General features: G+C 42.5%; 1 long non-coding RNA gene across 1 annotated transcript; it reads right to left on the reverse strand.

The window, feature by feature from the left end:
* Positions 1-4572: 4572 nt before the first annotated feature.
* LOC134994400 (uncharacterized) lies at positions 4573-12361 on the reverse strand. The gene is made up of 3 exons (XR_010197470.1): positions 12277-12361; positions 5786-5961; positions 4573-5111 (listed from the first exon to the last, which is right to left on the reverse strand). It is a non-coding gene; the product is annotated as an uncharacterized LOC134994400 (long non-coding RNA).
* Positions 12362-16376: the final 4015 nt, after the last annotated feature.

The raw sequence follows: 16376 nt of genomic DNA on the forward strand, positions 1-16376 counted from the left end.
AGAACAAAAATTTTAAGGATAAAAATAGGGAAAGATCAAGACTCACTTCCTCCTTGTGCTCAAGCTGTTGCCACTAATCATGACATAGACAGTGAAATGCCATCAACGTCGTCTGCCAAGGCCGATGCCCAGTGTGATAGTAGAGGGCTTGTAAAATCCAAAAAGCCAAAGTTCAGTAAAAAGACTCAAAAAAATAAATTTAAATGGTCTGAAGAGAAACGTAAACTTGCCAGTATGCCATTTACGACAGAGTGGCAAGGAACGGCTAAGGCCCTGGCCTAGGTTCAGCTTCACATGACGATGGAAGCCCTCATACTCCCGCTAGAAAAATGAAAAGAGTTAAGCTGGCAAAAGCACAGCAAAGAACTGTGCGTTCTAAGATTGTATAAAAAATCCCTAAGGAGCGTCCAAGTGTGTCGGCGGTTGCAATACCTGACATTCCCAACACTGGAGGGGAAGAGGTGGCTCCTTCCACCATTTGCACGCCCTCTGCAAGTGCTGGAAGGAGCACCCACAGTCCAGTTTCTGATATTCAAATTGAAGATGTCACTGTTGAAGTACACCAGGATGAGGATATGGGTGTTGCTAGTGCTGAGGAGGAAGTTGACGATGAGGATTCTGATGGTGATGTGGTTTGTTTAAATCAGGCACTGGGGGAGACACCTGTTGTCCATGGGATGAATAAGCCCATTCTAATGCCTGGGCAAAGTACCAAAAAACCACCTCTTCTGTGTGGTATTATTTCTCCACAAATCTGTACAACAGGTGTCAAGCCGTGTGTTACCTCTGTCAATCTGTAATAAGTAGGGGTAAGGATGTTAACCACCTAGGAACATGCTCCCTTATACATCACCTGCTGCGCATTCATCAGAAGTCAGTGTCAAGTTGTGAAACTTTGGGTAAGAGCGTAAGCAGTCCACGGACACCTAAATCCCTTCTTCCTATTGTACCCAAGCTCCTGCAAGCCACACCACCAACTCCTCAGTCAGGATCATCAGTTGTCCTGCAGGCCATGTCACTGGCAAGACTGGGGAGTCCTCTTCTAACCGGGATTCCTCTGGAGGATCCTTGAGTGGTACGCCTACTGCTGCTGTTGCTGCCGCTGCTGCTGCTGCTGGGAGTAAATCGTCATCCCAGAGGGGAAGTGGGAAGACCACTTGTACTACTTCAAATAAGCAATTGACTGTCCAACAGTCCTTTGTGAGGAAGATGAAATATGACAGCAGTCATCCTGTTGCAAAGCGGATAACTGAGGCCTTGACAGCTATGTTGGTGTTAGACGTGTGTCCGGAATCCACCATAAGTGAAGTGGGACTTAGAGAATTGTTTAAGGTAGTGTGTCCCGGGTACCAAATCCCATCTAGGTTCCACTTCACTAGGCAGGCGATACCGAGAATGTGCAGAGACATCAGAATAAGTGTCCTCAGTGTCCTAAAAAATGCAGTTGTACCCACTGTCCACTTAACCACGGACATGTGGACAAGTGGAACAGGGCAGACTAAGGACTATATGACTGTGACAGCCCACTGGGTAAATGTATTGCCTCCTGCAGCAATAACAACAGCAGCGGCACCTGTAGCAGCATCTCGCAAACGCCAACTCGTTCCTAGGCAGGCTATGCTATGTATCACCACTTTCCATAAGAGGCACACCGCTGACAACCTCTTACGGAAACTGAGGGACATCATCGCACAATGGCTTACCCCAATTAGACTCTCCTGGGGATTTGTGATATCGGACAATGCCACCAATATTGTGCGTGCCTTACATCAGGGCAAAGTCCAGCACATACCATGTTTTGCACATACAAATAATTTGGTGGTACAGAATTTTTTTTAAAATGACAGGAAGTGCAGGAGATGCTGTCGGTGGCACGAAAAATTGCGGGCCACTTTCGACATTCAGAAACCGCGTGCCGAAGACTGGAGCGCCAGCAAACACTCCTGAACCTGCCCTGCCATCACCTGAAGCAAGAGGTGGTAATGAGATGGAATTCAACACTATATGCTTCAGATGATGGAGGAGCAGCAAAAGGCCATTCAAGCCTATACATCAACCTACAATATAGGCAAAGAAGGGGGAATGCACCTGATTCAAGCGCAGTGGAGAATGATTTCCGTCTTCCTCAAGGTTCTGCAACCCTACGAACTTGCCACACGTGTAGTCAGTTCAGACACTGCCAGCTTGAGTCAGGTCATTCCCCTCATCAGGCTTTTGCAGAAGCAGCTGGAGAAACTGAAGAGGGAGCTAAGATGGAGCGATTCCGCAAAGTATGTGGGACTTGCGGATGGAGCCCTTCATTCACTTTGCCAGGATTCAAGGGTGGTCAATCTGTTGAAATCAGAGCACTACATTTTGGCCGCTGTGCTCGATCCTAGGTTTAAAGCCTACGTTGTATCTCTCTTTCCAGCAGACACGAGTCTGCAGAGGTTCAAAGATCTGCTGGTGAGAAAATTATCAACTAAAGCGGAATGTGACCCATCAACTGCTCCTCCTTCACTTTCTTCTGCAACTGTGGCTGCGAGGAAAGGGATAAGATTTCATAGCCCACCCGCTGGCAGTGATTCAGGGCAGTCAGGAGTGAGTGATGACATCTGGTCCAGACTGAAGGACCTGCCAACGATTACTGACATGTCTACTTTCACTGCATATGACTCTGTCACCATTGAAAGAATGATGGAGGATTATATGAGTGACAGCATCCAAGTAGGCATGTCAAACAATCTGTATGTATACTGGCAGGAAAAAGAGGCAACTTGGATGTACTTGCACAAACTGGCTTTATTTTACCTAAGTTGCCCCCCCCCTGCAGTGTGTACTCCAAAAGAGTGTTTAGTGCAGCCGGTACCCTTGTCAGCGATCGGCGTAGGAGGTTACCTCCACAAAATGTGGATAAGATTATGTTCATCAAAATTAATTATAAATTCCTCCAGGAAGACCTTTAACAGGAATTGCCTCCAGAAAGTACACAGGGATCTGTCATGGTAGATTCCAGTGGGGACGAATTAAGGAGGATGTACACATTGAGGAGGAGGATGTACACACTGAAAGGGGTGAGGAATTGGAGGATAAGGATGAGGTCGACATCTTGCCTCTGTAGAGCCAGTTTGTGCAAGGAGAGATAGATTGCTTCTTTTTTGGTGGAGGCCCAAACAAACCAGTCATTTCAGCCACAGTCGTGTGGCAGACCCTGTCGCTGAAATGATTGGTTTGTTAAAGTGTGCATGTCCTGTTTATACAACAAAAGGGTGGGTGGGAGGGTCCAAGGACAATTCCATCTTGAACCACTTTTACTTCTTAGCATCATGTGCTGTTTGGGGACTAGTTTTTTAAAGTGCCATTCTGTCTGACACTGCCATACAACTCCAGGGGTACTCTTGTATAAGTCATGGGGTACTGCCGTATAAGTCCAGTCCAGTGGTGCTGTCTTGTGCTGCATCAGTCCATTGGTGGTGTCTTGTGCTGTAATAAGTCCAGTGGTGGTGTCCTGTGCTGTATATTATTTACTCCAAATAAAAGGGTTATATAAATTACTTATATTATTATCCAAATCATTTTTACAGGGTTTGCTCTATTTGGTGTAGGGGTACGCTCGCCTGTGCTGCATATCATTACAACAGCTCCAAATAAGAGGGTTATTATTATCCAAATTAATTTTACAGGCTTTGCCATGTGTGTGTGTGTGTGCTCTCCTGTGCCACCAATATTGTGCGTGTATTACATCTGGGCAAATTTCAGCATGTCCCATGTTGTTTGTGCTGCACACTTGTGTCGCTTAGCTTAGTCATACAACTACCTCATTGCACCTCTTTTTCTTCTTTGCATGATGTGCTGTTTGGGGGTCTAGTTTTTTTAAGTGCCTTCCTGTCTGCAACTGCAGTGCCACTCCTAGATAGGCCAGGTGATTGTGTCACACACTTGTGTCGCTTAGCTTAGTCATACAACTACCTCATTGCACCTCTTTTTCTTCTTTGCATGATGTGCTGTTTGGGGCCTATTTTTTAAATATGCCATCCTGTCTGCCACTGCAGTGCCACTCCTAGATGGACCAGGTATTTGTGCCGCACACTTGTGTCGCTTAGCTTAGTCATCCAGCCACCTCGGTGCAACCTTTTGGCCTAAAAACAATATTGTGAGATGTGAGGTGTTCAGAATAGACTGGAAATGTGTGGAAATGAATGTTATTGAGGTTAATAATACCGTAGGCTCAAAATTACCCCAAAATTCTGTGATTTTAGCTGTTTTTATGTTTTTTTTTAAAATCATCCAGATCCAAAACCAAAACACGAGCATGGAACCAGATCCAAAACCAAAACATAAAACACGAAAAGTGCCTACCGCACATCTCTATAAATAACCTGCAGTAAGGTAGATTGCCATTGTATGTCAGTGAAAACCTGTTTGTCCGGTTGCTGTGAATGAATGCTGTAAATCACAACAGTTAAAACCCCCATTGTAGCAGTGGAACCTAGAGACAGAATGAAGTGCTTACTTTATCTTTTTTAGACTTGCATGCAGAGATACCTGTGTTCTGTACTCTGTACATGCAACAAATCTCACATGCCTATCTTGTTTATTTTAATTGTATAGGTATTTCTTATATGGCAGCTATGTGGTTGAGTATGTTCCATGGCTATTTCTCAGGCTTGTTTCTTTAATATGTGTGAGCATACTTAGTTTTGTAAAATAAGTACACTTGTATTCATTTACTATTCTTGAATTTAGGATGCTGTTTCTGACGTTCCTCATCTTTTGATGCCAATAAGGAGCAAACATGTTTCCTATGTATTTTCGCTGTAGAAAAAATCCATTGCCAATCAGGGATGCTGCTCTGAAGTGTTACCAACCCATGCTGAATGCTCTGCATGAATCTGAATCCAGCATCTGCATGATCATTTACTTCATCCTGATGGTTAAACTCTTCTGTCTTTGTCTTGGAATATTGGATGTGGCTTCTTTTCCCTGTGGTTTGATCTGTCAATACTACTTACAGACAAAAAATGTCCATGGAATCTACAAATTCACTATATTACTCTGGTATACTTTTATCACAGCAGTCTATTAGTGCTTCCAGCAATCTTACATCCATTCAGGTTTTATTGTTACAGCAACTGGAAGAAAGATGAGTTTGATAAATTTTGTGCTACACTACAACCTACTGTAATATGGGGGTAATTCTGAGTTGATCGCAGCAGGAACTTTGTTAGCAGTTGGGCAAAACCATGTGCACTGCAGAGGAGGCAGATATATCATGTGCAGAGAGAGATAGATTTGGGTGGGGTGAGTTCAATCTGCAATGTAAATTGCAGTGTAAAAATAAAGCAGCTAGTATATACCCTGTACAGAAACAAAATAACCCACCCAAATCTAACTCTCTCTGCAAATGTTATATCTGCCCCCCCCCCCCTGCAGTGCACATGGTTTTTCCCAACTGCTAAAAAAATTTCCTGCTGCGATCAACTTGGAATTACCCCCTATGTGAATAACAGTATCTGTCGTCAATCCATAATATGACATTCCTCTTCATACATCTGTCAAAATGTCCTTAAATATATATATGTATATATATATACATACTGTGTGTGTGTGTGTATATATATATATATATATATAGTGAGAGAAAGAGAGAGAGAGAGAGAGAGAGAGAAATAACAGCTGCGGCACTCAAGGACTTAAATCAAATGATGTGTTTTTGAAAAAATCACAGCATAATCAACCAACGTTTCGGGGTGTCTAACCCCTTTGTCAAGGTGTGAGAAGTGAAAAGAGAGTGTGAAGTACTCACCCATATAGTAGAAGAGCCCGCCAAACGAAGTGCAAATCCAACAGTGAGCCCATTGTGAACGCCGTGCGGCTCCATGTTATGATGTCAAGAAGCGCCTAGCAATGCCCGAGGTGAGCTCCGGTGCTGAGAGTTGGGCGGCTGTTGGGAAGTGCGCTGGTCGTGGAAAATACAGTGCACTATAGTAAATAAATAAAAAACACAAGCATACCAGTGAAAGTTAAAATACCTAATACATCAGTGGCCCTGCACATACACCTCCTAAACTAAACGGAGGGAAGCAGGAGAGGTGAGGAAGGACCTACAGACAGAGGAAATATACAAGGGTAATATACGTCCCAGTGGTACGGAGATCTAACTGTTATGTAACCCAGTGAGAGTTTTAGTGTGTTGTCCCATATTGGACTGCGGGGACTAGGTATCAATCTAGCACCATAAGGACAAACCCCAACCATACATGGGTACAATACATCATGATACAGATAACTAAGTATACAAACATGAAAAAGGCAAAGTGTAAGATCCGGAGCAGGGAGCATTACGGGGGGGAAGAGATTGAAATGGAAACAACAGCTACTGGAAGGCAGAGACATTGGGAAAAAGAATGAAGATAGAGAGTGGGAAGTAGTCAGGTCAAGCTGCAATGAACATATTAGACGAACGCTGATCTATCACTATAAAAAATGTATTTGCAGTTGATTATAGAGTTCACTAATACAGTGGAAAGGAATAGCTGCTCTTCCCAACTGTATGTTATCCAAAAGTACTCCAAACGATCCTCTCGTTCAAACCTGCTGGATGGATATTATTCAAATTGAATATCCATTGGGCTTCTCTTCGAAGGAGTTGACCGTCCCTATCTCCTCCCCGGAGTGATTTGGGGATGTGATCTATGATGATATGTTTTTATCCAGAAAGCAGGTGTTGTGCTTCATAAAAGTGTCTGGATACTGGTTGCTCCGAAGGTGTTCCCGCATTAGTTGCCTTAATCGCGGAACGGTGTAGTGCCATGCATTCACGTAGGGATCTTATAGTTTTCTCCACGTAGCATAGCCCGCAAGGGTAGATGATCAGGTAGATGATGTAGGTGGAAGTACAAGACAAGTACAATGGGAAAATTAGGTAAATGCTTATATCAGGCGCCAACCAAACAATATGTGAGTAGATCAATAGCAACCACACATTAATACATTCTGGTAATACAATTACCAGAGCTAATTGAGAACTGGTGTAAAACAGCTCTCAGACACATATATGGTGGTAGTCACCAAACAGTCCTCCCGGGCGGGCAGTCTGGGATGTCACTCAAACAAACGAACAGCAATCCAACCTTCTACTGTAACTGGGGGGTCCAAATACAGCCAACGCGTTTCAACCCAAATGCTCTGGGTCTTTCTCAAGGCAGTGTAAAAATTTCCGGTTCCCGGACTTGTTTAAAAACCCAAAGCGTCCAATCAGAAGTGATACCCATACAATGGTAGTCAATTAGCCAATCGGGAGCCTCCATCCTCATTTCCTCTGTATATTTTATGGAGGGTCCCACTGTCCATCATGGCTACAACTACCCAGAAATACTGTATGTATTTACCGGAAGTGCGTCGTCCCACTTCCGTCATGCGGGACATCCATCCTAAGTGGGCGCCGCTTCTGTAGTTCTCATCCTCCCAAAGCGCGTCATCACCAGAAGTCTGTCAGTGCGTGTTTGGAGTGAGCAACGTCACTTCCGGTAGCACACCTTCCTCACATTCTATAACCCTCATGATATTGTTGTTGTCCTGGTGATTCTCTAAATATCTATGGACATCTTCTCCCATTGTCATAGCAATACATGTACAATCAATAGAAAAAACTCCCAATCCATATAGTCCTTCATGTTAAAAATGATGTCCATGAATTTAAAATGTCCCAAAGATGAATAATCCACATAATATATGTACGGATGAGGGGACGTTTAAACAACAAGCTGATGAATTGAAAATAAGATTTAAGGAAAATGGATACAGAACTGAACTGGTTGAACAAGCTATGCAGGAGGCTGATAAAGTAGATAGAAAAGACTTGTTGGATACTAATCCTTTGAAAAAAATTAAGAGAGATAAATATGAGTGGGCCTTTATTACAGGCTTTAATTCTCAATATAGGATTCTAGAAAAATAATTTAAGAAAAATTTGAATATTTTAACAAAAGACCCTGTATTGAGTGGAGTCATTCCGGGACGTCCGGTTTTTATATCCAAAAGGCTCCAAATTTAAAAACCTCATTAGTGAGAAGTTATCTTCCACTAAAAAAACTGGAGGGCAGGATTGCCACCAAAGGCTTCCACCGCTGTGGTTCATGTACAGGGTGCCGAGAGATCAAGAGTGATAGCTCAAAAAAATTAGAAACAATAAGTATAAATGGACACAAATTCAAATTAAAAGATTTTATCACATGCAATATGAATAATGTAATATATTTTATTGAATGTACTTTTTTGTACATTGTCACTTCTTTATGTAGGACGAACTTCTCGTGCCTTAAAAGTACGGATAGGGGAGCATTGTCAGAATATTAAGAAGGGTTTAGAAACCCATGCTCTTTCAAACCATTTTAAAAAAAACACCACAATTGTTCCACAGAAGGAATAGTGAGATTTGACAGTATTAAATTAGTAATCATCGCCAAAGGGATATTGCTTCCCTTTTGGCTAAATGTGAAATGCAGTGTATTTTGAATTCAATACACTTCATCCACATGGCATCAATAACGATTTTGAATTGAAGTGGTTCCTTTAATATATTTATATTATATCATTCTGTATTTTCTGTATATTATCATGAATAATATCTCTGTTCCCCCTTTTTTAATTGTGCCTTTTTAATTGAGCTTTTGTATTTTAGATATTATGTGGATTATATCTTTGGGACATTTTTATACATTTTTACCATGAAGGACTGTATGGATTGGGAGTTTTTTCTATTGATTGTATATGTATTGCTATGACAACGGGAGAAGACGTCCATAGATATTTAGAGAATCACTAGGACAACAACAATGCCACGTGGGCTATAAATTGTGAGGAAGGTGTGCTACCGGAAGTGACGTCGTGCACTCTAAACACGCGGTGACAGACTTCCGGTGATGACGCGCTTTGGGAGGACGAGAACTACGTCCCGTGCGACGGAAGTGGGACGATGCACTTCTGGTAAAGACACATTTCCGGGTAGTTGTAGCCATGATGGACAGCGGGACCCTCCATAGAATATACAGAGGAAATGAGGATGGAGGCTCCCGATTGGCTAATTGACTACCATTGTATGGGTATAACTTCTGATTGGACGCTTTGGGTTTTTAAACAAGTCCAGGAACAGGAAATTTTTACACTGCCTTGAGAAAGACCCAGAGCATTTGGGTTGAAACGCGTTGGCTGTATTTGGACCCCCAAGTTCCAGCAGAAGGTTGGATTGCTGTTCGTTTGCTTGAGTGACTTCCCAGACTGCCCACCCGGGAGGAATGTTTGGTGACTACCATCATATATGTGTCTGAGAGCTGTTTTACACCAGTTCTCAATTAGCTCTGGTAATTGTTCAGCTTGTAGCATCTTAACTGGACGTGGGGAACAATATGAATTTTATTTTGTGCATATTGTGTGTATGTCATTAAAACTAATTGTACTGCACATTATAATTTTCTGTTCTTTCCTTATGTGCTGAGGATATAATATTTGGAAGAGGATGAAGCCATGAGGATGATCTCCATTAAAAGGAATGTATTAAAGTGTGGTTGCTATTGAACTACTCACATATTCTTTGGGTGGTGCCCGGTATAAGCATTTACCTAATTTTCCCATTGTACTTGTTGTTCAAAAGTGTTTTGGAGGGACACTTTTTCAGGCATTTGCACTTTCCAGGCAGCCTACTGTGCGTAGTTGTTTATATCACTAAATTCTTTCTGTAAAGGAAGTACAAGACACTCTAAGCTGGATGACTATCCTCTTCTCCATTAAGTGTAATGTAAAGTGGGAACCCAATGATAGCAGCCAGGTTTTTTGGATAAAAACGTCTCTTTCTGCGATGTAACTGAAACTTTGGACAGGTAAGTTATATTGGTGCGGACTATCATATCTTTAATATTTCGGCCCCTCTTGTAGCACATCATTGGGGTTTTATTTTTAAAGCATGTTAAATTGGGAAATACTGTACAGCTCAGAATGATTGTCTGTAGGAGCTGTCCTAGTGCTGAATTGCTGGTTAGGAAGTTTTTAAGGACTGTCAGTGCTGTGTTGTACATGAAAAATATGTTTCATTCCTGAAAAATCCCCCCCCCCCCCAGGAATTATCATAGATTGCTTTCCAGCTGCAACTGAATACAAAACCCCCTCCTCCATTCAGATGCTGAGGTAATAGTAGGGGAGCTTTACCCTAAGAGGCTGGTAGAGTACCTAAATAATTCAATTAGCTAAGCTTATGGCAACACATTAAAACTTCTAACAAACATTTTAGACTTGTGTGATCAGTGATGTGGAGGCATCTATTATAATTTAAAATTGAAGAAAAGAAAAGCCGAAGCCAAATTTAAGCTAAATTATTTTTTTACAGAGATAGCTTCCTGAAAAAATGTTCTTTGAATGGGACTAGTCTAAGCAATTACACTGAACCCTAGTATCTCAAACATAACCCTTAAAGAAGAGATAACCATTAATCAAGATGAGTTAGCCATTAATGTAATACTTCACTACTTCATAGACAATGGCACATGGAGAATAGATGGCTGTTTCTGACAGATCGTTTCCACCCAGCATAGGCCTGGTGTAAGTACCAATACTAATGATGACAGTTACGGCAACGGATGAGCAAACAGTGGGAGATTCAACCATATGCATGAATCCAGACATATACATAAGCGTAAGGTAGTAAATATGGCTTCCATGACATTCACACTTACACCTGACTTAGGGGGTCATTCCGAGTAGTTTGCTCGCTAGCTGCTTTTAGCAGCATTGCACACGCTAGGCCGCCGCCCTCTGGGAGTGTATCTTAGCTTAGCAGAATTGCGAACGAAAGATTAGCAGAATTGCGAATAGAAAATTCTTATCAGTTACTGAGTAGCTCCAGACCTACTCACAGATTGCGATCAGCTCAGGTCGTTTCGTTCCTGGTTTGACGTCACAAACACGCCCTGCGTTCGGCCAGCCACTCCCCCGTTTATCCAGCCACTCCCCTGTTTCTCCAGACACTCCCGCGTTTTTTCCTGGCACGCCTGCATTTTTCTGCACACTCCCAGAAAACGGCCAATTTTCGCCCAGAAACACCCACTTCCTGTCAATCACACTCCGATCACTTCAACGATAAAAAATCTTCGTTCAGATGTGAGTAAATCTACTAAGTTTTGTGCTAAAATACTAACCGCATGCGCACTGCGTACCATGCGCATGCGCATTTTTGCCTTAATCGCTCCATTGCGAAAATCGGCAACGAGCGAACAACTCGGAATGACCCCCTTAGAGTCAGGCCCATTGTCAGCAAACAAATCTGTGTAGACAAACTGAGGAGTAGGCACATAAACGTAAACCCCAACAATGTATAAAATAAAATTGTTGAAAATTGAATTGACCTTTCTTTACAGGTGATGGAGAGTTCTGTGTTTTGCCCACTGTGATTATGGTAAAGGTAGAGACCAGGTAGTATATCTACTAAAGTGTGGGTTTTTAGAAGTGGAGATGTTGCCCATAGAAACCAACCAGATTCAACTTATTGTATCATAAATCTATAAGCTTCTAAAAGATAAGAGCTAGAATTTGATTGGTTGCTATGGGCAAAATCACCACTTTATAAAACCTGCACTTTAGTAAATATACCCCTAAATGTAAGTCATACACCATACCACTCATTTTGATTTTTAGGTATATATAATATGATTAAGACAGACTATTATTTTTTATTTTATTTTAAAAAATTATTTGAAATTGTTTTATTGTATAGAGATATAACAATTTTACTGGAATAGGTAGAATTTCAATGACAGATTGAGTTCTACTTACCCTTATTTTTTATACAATGGTGAATGCACAGTACTTCTACATGCTGACCAATAATATTACACACCGTGACTACTAATTTCTCATAATGAAAGTTGTTACATTGCAATTGATACCTAACAATTTTGGATCATATATTGTTTTTTACTAGTAAGGTAAGAAATTGAATTTAAGTGAATTCTTCATGGATATTAAAATAAAAAGAGAAGAAAAAAAACATTAAGAACTAAAAGCAATAAACTAGGTTAGGAAACTGCAAGCCTTGCAGTATACATTCAGTTTTGAGTCCAGCTGCTACAAAAGCATTAATCATGAGAGAATTATTTTGAGCAAAATAACTTTAGGCATAAGATCGTATCTCTTTTGTTTTTCTGTTTTTTTGTGCACAGTATAGAAATAACTTTCCTGTTATTTGAAAATAAATGACTACATGGTTTCAGAGATGCTACAAAGATGGTTCAAATTATTTTCACAAACCTGTTTAACATGAATGATTAATTCCCCAAAATGTATGTTCAATTAGTAGTTCACAGTTTTATCTAAAACAGGGAGATGTCTCTTCTGGGAATAGTGGAAAAAAACAGACACACAAAGAAAATGCATTAATAACAAAAGTCGTAAGTTAAAAATACTGGACTATTGTATAACAAGAAGAATCTAAAATTAGTTGAATAGAATTTCTGTGTACGTAATAAGCAACACTGTTGTTGTGGGACAATGTGATGGCAATTTTTTTTAAACAATGTTTGTTCCATATCTGTAAAGGAAATTATACAAATAAGGGCATAGTCTATCAGTTATAAAAGAAAGGAAAAGCTCAGTCTAATATGTTTATTGATAAATAGAAGATAGATCCTTTTATTTTCCAAAATTGCTAAATTTTCTGTCAATAAAAGTTTTTTTTAATCTGTTTCCAAACTCTCAGCTGATGATGTGTTAGATACACTTGCATTTAAAGAAAACACAAACACTCAAATTACATAAAAAATAGGATTTAATTACCTGCCGGTAAATCCTTTTCTTGTAGTCCATAGAGGATGCTGGGGTTCATTTTAGTACCATGGGGTATAGACGGGTTCACAAGGAGCCATGGGCACTTTAATAGTGTGGGGTGGCTCCTCCCTCTATGCCCCTCCTACCAGACTCAGTCTAGAAACTGTGCCCGAGGAGATGGACATACTTCGAGAGAAGGAAATACACAGATAGTGGTGAGATTCACACCAAGTCACACGTACAACAAAAGGAAAGCCAAGCTAACCAAATCGGAACAATTCAGCAATGGCTGAACCAACAAACTGAACCAAGTAACAAAGCAGGAATACGAAGCACTGGGTGGGCACCCAGCATCCTCTACAGGTTACGAGAAAAGGATTTACCGGTAGTTAATTAAAATCCTATTTTCTCTTTCGTCCTAAAGGATGCTGGGGTCTATTTTAGTACCATGGGGATGTACCTACGCTCCCAGTATGGGAGGGAGAGTGCTGAGGTTTCTGCAGAACAGATTTAAACTTTAGGTTCTCAGAGGCCAAAGTATCGAACTTGTAGAACTTAGCAAACGTGTTTGACCCTGACCAAGTTGCTGCTCGGCAAAGTTGTAAAGCCGAGACACCCCAGGCAGCCGCCCAAGAAGAACCCACTTTACGAGAAGAGTGGGCCTTAACAGATTTTGGACACAGCAAGCCTGCCATAGAATAGGCATGCTGTATAGTGAACCTGATCCAGCAAGAAATTGTGTGCTTAGAAGCAGGACACCCAACCTTGTGGGTATCATAAAGGACAAACAGAGCGTCTGACTTCCTGTGACGAGAAGTTCTCTTCACATATATTTTCAAAGCCCTCACAACATCCAAGGACTTTGAAATAATTGAGTCAGTAGCCACTGGCACCACAATAGGTTGGTTGATGTGAAAGGCTGACACAACCTTTGGAAGAAAGTGTTGACGCGTTCTGAGCTCAGCTCTATCCTCATAGAAAATCAAATAGGGGCTCTTGCATGACAATTCCCCCAATTCTGACACACGTCTAGCAGATGCCAAAGCCAACAGTGCGACCGCTTTCCAAGTAAGAAACTTGACGTCCACATCCTGTAAAGGCTCGAACCAATCTGATTGCAGGAACTGCAGTACCACATTATGATCCCAAGGTGCTGTAGGCGGCACAAAGGGAGGTTGAATATGCAGAACCCCTTTCAAGAATGTCTGAACTTCAGGAAAAGCAGCCAATTGTTTCTGGAAGACAAAGGACAAGGCCGAAATCTGGACCTTTATGGAGCCCAAGTGTAGGCCGACATCCACACCTGCTTGCAGAAAGAGGAGAAACTGTTCCAGCTGAAAGTCCACCATAGGAAACTTCTTGGATTCACACCAAGACACATACTTTTTCCAAATTCCGATGGTAATGTTTTGACGTTACTTCCTTCCTAGCCTGTATCAGGGTAGGAATAACCTTTTTCGAAATGCCCTTTCGAGCTAAGATCTGGCGTTCAACCTCCATGACATCAAACGTAGCCGCGGTAAGTCTTGAAAGGCGAATGGCCCCGGTTGCAGAAGGTCCTCGCAAAGAGGAAGAGGCCTCGGATCCTCCAGCAGTAATTCCAAAAGATCCGCGTACCAAGCTCTTCTTGGCCAGTCCGGTGCAATGAGGATCGCCTGAACTCCTGTTATCTTTATGAACTTGAGAATCCTTGGGATGAGTGGAAGTGGAGGGAACATGTACACTGACTGGTACGTCCACGGAGTTACCAGTGCATCCACCGCCACTGCGTGCGGGTCTCTCAACCTGGAATATTACCTCCGAAGCTTCTTGTTGAGGTGAGAGGCCATCATGTCTATGTGAGGTACATGCCATTGGCTTGTTACCTCTGCGAACACCACCGGGTGGAGGAACCATTCTCCTGGATGGAGATCGTGTCTGCTGAGGAAGTCCGCTTCCCAGTTGTCAACTCCCGGAATGAAGATTGCTGACAGTGCCACTGCATGCTTTTCTGCCCAGAGCATGATACTTGTTACCTCTGACATCGCAGCTCTGCTCTTTGTTCTGCCTTGCCTGTTTATGTAGGACACCACTGTGACATTTTCCGACTGAACCTGAATGGCTTGATCTTGCAGAAGGGGTAGTGTTCATCAAATCGACAGTATCTAGGTCGACAATGTTTAGGTCGACCACTATAGGTCGACAGTCACTAGGTCGACATGGATGGAAGGTCGACAGGGTTTCTAGGTCGACATGTGCTAGGTCGACTTGTCTAAAGGTCGACATGAGGATTTTTTTTTTTGTGTCATTTTCTTCGTAGAGTGACCGGGATCCCAAATTAGTGCACCGCGTCCCCTCGCATGGCTCGCTTCGCTCGCCATACTTCGGGCATGGTGCCTTCGCTCCGCTACCGCTTCGCTCGGCACAGATTACCGTTCCAATCGTAGTCCATGTGGATCGTTAAGTATGAAAAAATTCAAAAAAAGAAAAAAAATTGAAAAACGTATGTCGACCTTTAGACCTGTCGACCTAGCACATGTCGACCTAGAAACCCTCTCGACCTTCCATCCATGTCGACCTAGTGACTGTCGACCTATAGTGGTCGACCTAAACATTGTCGACCTAGATACTGTCGATCTTCAGACCGGATCCCTTGCAGAAGATGTGCCGCTTGTAGAAGGCCATTGTAAATGGCCATCAGTTCCAGGACATTTATTGGAAGAAGAGATTCCTGACTGGACCACCTTCCTAGGAAGTTTTCCCCTTGGGTGACTGCTCCCCAACCTCTGAGACTTGCATCCATGGTTAGAAGGATCCAATTCTGAATCCTGAACCTGTGGCCCTCGAGTAGGTGAGAAGTTTGCAGCCACCAGAGGAGTAAAAGTCTGGCTTTCGGCAACAGGCATATCCGCTGGTGCATGGGAAGATGTGATCCCGACCATTTGTCTAGGAGATCTAGTTGGAAGAACCTTGCATGGAATCTTTCATACTGTAGAGCCTCGTAGGAGGCAACCATCTTCCCAAGAAGACGAATGCACTGATGTACCGATACCCGGGCTGGCTTCAGGAGATCCGGACCATTGATTTGATCACCAATGCTTTCTCCACTGGTAGAAACACCCTATGCACTTCCGTGTTGAGTATCATCCCCAGGAAGGGCATTCTCCTTGTCAGCTCCAAATGTGACTTTGGCAGGTTCAGGATCCACCCATGATCCTGGAGTAGTTGAGTTGAGAGAGCAATACTCTGCAACAACTTCTCCTTGGAAGATGCTTTTATCAGCAGATCGTCCAAATATGGAATTATGTTCACACCCTGTTTTCGAAGGAGTAACATCATCTCCGCTATGACCTTGGTGAATACCCTCGGTGCTGTGGAGAGGACAAATAGCAGTGCCTGGAACTGATAGTGACAGTCCAAAAGCGCAAATCAGAGATAAGCCTGGTGAGGCGGCCAGATCGGAATGTGAAGGTACGCATCCTTGATTTCCAGGGATACCAGGAATTCCCCTCCTTCAGACCAGAGACACCATCTTGAATTTGAATTCCCTGAAGTAGGGGTTCAATGACTTTAGGTTTAATATAGGCCTTACCGAACCGACTGGT

This window comes from Pseudophryne corroboree, chromosome 1 (genome assembly GCF_028390025.1).
Source record: "Pseudophryne corroboree isolate aPseCor3 chromosome 1, aPseCor3.hap2, whole genome shotgun sequence".
NCBI classification, from domain to species: Eukaryota; Metazoa; Chordata; class Amphibia; order Anura; family Myobatrachidae; genus Pseudophryne; species Pseudophryne corroboree.